This window comes from Cryptomeria japonica, chromosome 6 (assembly GCF_030272615.1).
Source record: "Cryptomeria japonica chromosome 6, Sugi_1.0, whole genome shotgun sequence".
NCBI classification, from domain to species: Eukaryota; Viridiplantae; Streptophyta; class Pinopsida; order Cupressales; family Cupressaceae; genus Cryptomeria; species Cryptomeria japonica.
In genome coordinates this window covers 415,667,437-415,673,958 of record NC_081410.1, presented here as the reverse complement: position 1 = coordinate 415,673,958, position 6,522 = coordinate 415,667,437, and positions in this window count along the sequence as shown.

The window sequence follows — 6,522 nt, the reverse complement described above, 5'->3', positions numbered from 1 at the left end:
TTTCCATTTTAAAAAGAATCCTTTTATATTGAAAAACCTTTTTATGTGGAAAGTTAGGGGGGTCCCATGGGCCCACTCCCCACTCCCCACTCATTTTCTAATTACATCGCCATGTGGTTTAATAAAGTAACTGCCTATTTTGGTGTTTGCTATGAAATTCATTTTGCCTGACTGATTGGAAAGTTAAAGTAAACAATATAAGTTATGGTTATAAGTGGTACCATAAGTTTTTACAAAGAATAATAATAATAAATTTAATTAGTAATACATAAACTAAGTGGGTTATTTTTACATGTTAATTATGGTATTTATGTACTAGTAAATTATCAATCTTAATTGGAATTAACATTAATAAATTAGTTTTACATGTTGGAATTATCAGTAGTAAATTACCTTTACAAGCTAATTATATGGTAATTGTTTTAATGCATTAGTAAATTATCAAAGTTAATTGGAATTAACATTAATAAATTAGTTTTACATGTTGGAATTATCAGTAGTAAATTACCTTTACAAGCTAATTATATGGTAATTGTTTTAATGCATTAGTAAATTATCAAAGTTAATTGGAATTAATTGATTGTAATTTTAACATAAAAACTTTGATTTGTATAGGTAGTTGAACTTGAATATAAATTGTATTGATTATTATAATATTCGATATGTTAACACAAAGTGTAATTCTTAATGGAGGCAATTTTTTTTGTTGGTTGCTAGACAATGTACACCTTTTATACATTTAATCGCTTCATACAATTACACATTATAGCCATTATTACTTCACTAGTTGTGTTATTACAATTTACAAGAACTTGATGATAACTCTCTCCTTTGAATATTAACCACCTAGTAGTATTAAGTTGTTACGTTTAAGTAAATCTCTTTCCTTTATATGTAGAATTAAATTCATGAGTTATTTTCTTTTAATTATTTAATTCTTGCAAAATAGTCTCAACTTTAAATTACTCTAGAGTGATGTTTATTTTAATCTTCCAGAGTATAAGAGTTAGACCTCTTAGTTAGAAAACTAAACAAAGGGAGTTGGAAAAAGAAAAACCTAGCAGTGTTCGGTATTTACAGTGCCTCTGGGTCACACTTACGGGTAATGTCGTCATGTTGAACTATTGCACTTAACGCCTAATAAAGCTACATCAACAATGTTTGTGGCATCATCCCTATAAATCGTCGGGGAGTAATAAGGAACACTTTGAAGTTAAAATCCAAGGGGCGGGTAATCCCCCTTGGATCGATAATCTAATAAGATAATCCTTAAATGATTTTACATCTGCTAGTTAAACCATAGTAAACCCCTTAAGGGTTGATTGAGTGAAATGATTTTATAAATTTGACTTAATCTCGAAGAGTTGTTGACGATTGACAATTGGGTCAAGGGTGACGTTTATGGTAGGTATTAGGATCTAGTTGTTTTAGGCCACAAGCAATGGGCCATCTTGAGCCTTTTCTTAAATGCTACCATCGTGGGTAGCAACCGCAGAGAAACTGTCTGGGACATTTACCCTAGAAAGGGTTGCGTACCCACCAAATAGTTTACATTAAACCATAGATTAGAAAATAGAACTACATACTTTACACCTTTCTCCCGTGCTGAAACAGGTATGTAGGCAGTCTAGGGACAAAGTTGTCCCTAGTACTCAGGCGTTCGTGGATGGGGTCTAGGATTTGGTAAGAAGAAGGATTGCGAATAATCCTAATTGAAAGATAAGTGTAATAAAATAAAAAGTAATTCAATGCATACTCGGAAGGAATCCCATATGGATTCGCTTGACTTCCCGAGGCTTCAGGCCAAATTCCGAGGTGGAATTCAAGCTTGCAATATATTATTTTACTTGCTCCTAATGACAGTGACCTCGGTGCACACCTATTAAAGGAGTGTAGTTCTTAGTGAGTGACTCAGGACCCGAATGGTCCCAATGAGTCTAAGTCTCTGGCCAGAGCACCTCCTATCCCAAGTTGGATAGATGCCTACCCCATATGGGTAGATGCCTACCCCGTATTGGATAGATAAAATCTTCATCCCGTATGGACAGATGCCTAACCTGTATGGTTAGATGCTCATCTCGGATGGATGAATGCCTAATCCAAATGGATAGATGTGCAGAGTATGTGATTGAATCAAACACAAATGATTAAATTAAAAAAAAAGGGTCAAAATTTTGTTGGGTTAAGTGTAGTGGGTTATTACAGAGGTATATGACTGAAAAAGTTGTGGACATTAGAGTAGTTGTAGTGGGAAGAGTCTGTGTAAACAATGTTGTAGTAATCCTTTATTGAATTTGCTGCAAATGATTGATTCGATGAAGTAGTGCACTAATTCCTTACCGAACTTGTTGCAGGTGATTGTGGACAGTAGTACAAACATCCCTTACCAAATCTATTGTCAGTTTTGTGAGTTGTTATTTGAGATCAATTTGGAACTAACTTCATGCATTTGGAGATACAACATGCCTTGGTTTATTTATATCTATTGCATTGAGCATTCCAACAGTGACCCATTTTTGTAATTTGGCAACGAGACATTAGGCAGCGAGCCACCCCTTTTTTAAACACCATATAACTAGTTATAGAATCTTGAGAGATTTTACTCTCCATGGTTTTTTCCATTTGGGTTTTCCACGTATAAAATCTAGTGTTCAATTTGTGGCTGTGTTATTTGTTTATTCTGCATTTGTTTTTTCATATTGATGTGTTTAATTTATGATATTGATATATGAGTAAAAGATTTAGAAATTGTGGGAAAGTTTTAGTTATTGTAGGAATATTGATTCACCCCCCTCTCAGTTTTTCAGTCCATTCAACTAATTCAACAAGATCATGTTTGTTCTTCAAAGGGAAAGATGCACAAATACAAGGTTTCATTGATTATGATATGGCTGGTGACTTGGACAATTGAAGATCAACTAAAAGTTATGCTTTTACATTTCTCAAAGCAACGATTAGTTGTTTCTCTATATTACAACAAGTAGTTGCACTCTCCAATACCAAGGACAAATAATTTCTCTTACTAAAGGTATGAAGGAAATGATATGTTTGCATCATTGAATAGGTGAATTGGGATGAAAGCAACATGTTTTCAATCTCTTTTTGTGATAGAAACAATGCTATTCACATGGGTAGGAATGTTGTTTTTCACATTCAAGACAAGAACATTGAGTTATTATATCACTTCATCCAAAGTTCTCTTGAAGAGGGGAAATTGAAAGTAGAGAAGATCCATACCAAGGTAGTTATGTTTTATGCTTTGATGAAGATAAAATCGAGGAAGAAGATCAATTTTTACAAGGTTTCTCTTAGCATTGTCAAGATGTAACAATAGGACTAAAGTAGGTGAACATATCTAAGACTTGTAGTAGTGGTTGGCCTTCAAGTGGAAGATTGTCGAATATTTAAAGCCCAATAGATAGCGTAGTAGTGGTTGGCCTTCAAGTGGAAGATTGTCGAATATTTAAAGCCCAATAGAAAGCGTAGTAGTGGTTGGCCTTCAAGTGGAAGATTGTCAAATATTTAAAGCCCAATAGATAGCCTCTTTGCCTTCTACTAAGTTTTTACCTCCAATTTCTTATCCATTTGACTTCTTTTAGAGATGGGTATAGTTGTGGATAATGTAATGATTTTAGTTAGTTGTATTGACGTTGTAGCATATTTTCTTCTAAATCTATTAAAAAAAAATATTGATAACAAATATTTCCCCTATTTCCTATAGATGTAGCCAAATTGGTGAACCACACAAATCTTGGTGTCATGTTTATTCTTTGTTTGTTTCTCTTGTATCTTTTTATGCACTTTATAATTGTTTATTTGAACATCATATTTAACATGGGTGTCATTGGATGTGAAGATAATTATTTATGATAGTTTTTACTAATTCAAACTTGTTGGAAGTTCCCTCCACATGCCTCTTTTTCATTCTCTTCATATCACAGCTTGGGGATGAAGACTCTTTTCAAAGTTGCAATGGGAAGGAATATGCAATGTAATAAGACACATCCATTTGGAATTAATTTGATTCTCACTCATAGATCTATTTTACATAGGATAAATTAACAAACATAGCACTTAATTCTTTAATTTTTCAAGCCCAACCTTTGTGTGATATAATGAACATTAATAAGTAATATTTCAACCCCGACACCAAATTAAAATAATATTTTCAATTAAATATTAAAATTGCTTACTACTAGTATTTTCACAAAATAATGAGAATTATGTCCTGAGATTGATTGATGTCTCGAAGGTATAAAACTTTGTGATGCATGTTTATTATAACTGTATAATCACTAGAATTGGAATAACAAAACAATTTCAAGGGGTCTTTTGTAATGGTATGTAGTCCACAAGCACTTAAATGAATTCTTGCCACAAGCATAAAATTTATCCAATGACAATGAAACTAAATTTAAAGGTATAACTTGAGTTAGGAATACTTGTTTGAATATTAGAATTGAGAAATATTCTCATTTTTATGATTCTCCTTTTACTTTTTATAAATGTTGGAATATCAAATTTGGGCCCAAAACTCATCCAATTTTCACAAAAATAAAGGTGGAGGCTCATTTTAAATTATAAAAAAAAATCAAAATTAATTTTTGATACAAGCTCTAGATATTGAGATTTCAATATGTTTTGGGCTATCTTATCATCTTGGGGCCCCAAAACAAGCTTTCTTTTCTAAATTAATGACATTTAAATAGAAAATAAGGAACAAAATAAAATTCCATAAAGTATAAATTTTGCAGTCATGTTTTTAGATTATTTAGTAAACAAGAGGTTTTTCTTTGTAATCTTCCTTAGTGTGAGTCAACTAGCATAACACATCTTGCTAGTCCTGTTTGACTCTTGTTGCTTTCACACGGATCAAAAAACTATTGCAAATATGAGTTCTTATTGTTATTGATGTCAAACTTGTTGATTCGGATGTGTAACTTGGTAGCATTCCTTGGCCCAAATATGGTCTAGTATAATGCAACAACAATAAGTTAGCTCTGCAATCATGCAAAAGTGTGGAATATATTTGTGGATGCTTCAAAAGGATTATAAATATGTATCATGAAGTTCTTAGATATTTGGTGTTGATTTTTGGGATCTATAGTTGGCATTCAGTCATGCATGACTATTCCAATGTCAATGTGCATGAATGTGTTGCATTCCTATCTCTACTAGTATTTTGGTGATGTGGCTCAATTATTCAGTGTTGTAGATATTTGGTGATGCTATCTTGGGCATCCACTTGTGTCTTTGATGGTCCACATCATAATTGGTGTAAATTGTATTGTTGTACCTTAACCGTTTTATCTTTTGTACTTGACGTATAATGTTTTGGTCCATGTGGTTGCATACAAATCTGTGGGTGATTATTTGGGATGGACATGAAGGTGTGCTGACATGGTGTGATGCATCACACATATTATTTTTTCTTCCGCATTACATTGGAGATATTTTTTGGGCCAACTATTTTGTACTTGCATATTACATCTAATTAGGTCAACCTAATTGATGTTGTTGAGGTTGTAGATGATATATAAGGGATGCAATCAATATGGGAAGATATAAACAAGTTGTGTGGGTTGTGTAAAGAAAATGTGAAGTAGTAAAGAGGTTTGAAAGAATAATAGAGTAGTAATGAAGACAATTTTGTGATGTGTTTTGAACAATGAACTATGATCAACATTTTAGTGGATGTAGTTCTTTGCAGTTCAATCCTATTGATGTTACTCTATCAAAAGTTTTAAACATTTCCCTAAAGAAGTGGTATTTAGTGTTTTCAAGCCCCTTTTGTATCTTTCGCTAAGGTTGTGTGCCTTAGTCTTGCAAGTATTTTCAAGGATGGTGAGATCCTTGGCCACTGGTCTAAACATTGTAACTTGATTATCATATAGTGAGATAGTTCTCACAATGGTTTTTCCCAATTTGGGTTTTCCACATAAAAAATATTGGTGTTCATGTGTGGTTGCTTTTGAGGTTTTATTTATTTAGTTTCATGCATATGGTAGATGGAATGATTGTTAAGTAAAAGGTTAAATATGATTAAGTTTTAGTGTATGCTAATTCACCCCCCCTCTTAGTATTCAGTAGTGTTTGAAAATTGGTATCAAAGAAAGGTTCCCAAAGTAAAAACCTAACCACTGAGGTAGATCTAGGTTTTGAACGCTATGTTTTCTGAAAGAGATTTGGATGCTATGGAGTAACATGAATGGGATATTGATGTTGTGCTAGACACAGATGGATAATTAAGGCATGCTCTTGTAGATCTAGATGAAAGCTTAAGCAAGTGCAAGAAAGCACAAGAGACAATTTTCTATTTTAGGAAGCTACTTTATGAAGGAAGGAAGACCAATGATGATCGTGAAAAAAGGATACATGAAAAATTTGGATAATTTACCAAACTTGAAGAAGTGAACATGTTGAGAAAATAGTTGAAGGAAGCAAAAGATCAAATTGACAAAGACTTGAAGATTAAAGGTGGTAGTGAAGTACTTGATGTGATGTTGAGTGCTCAAAAGAAAA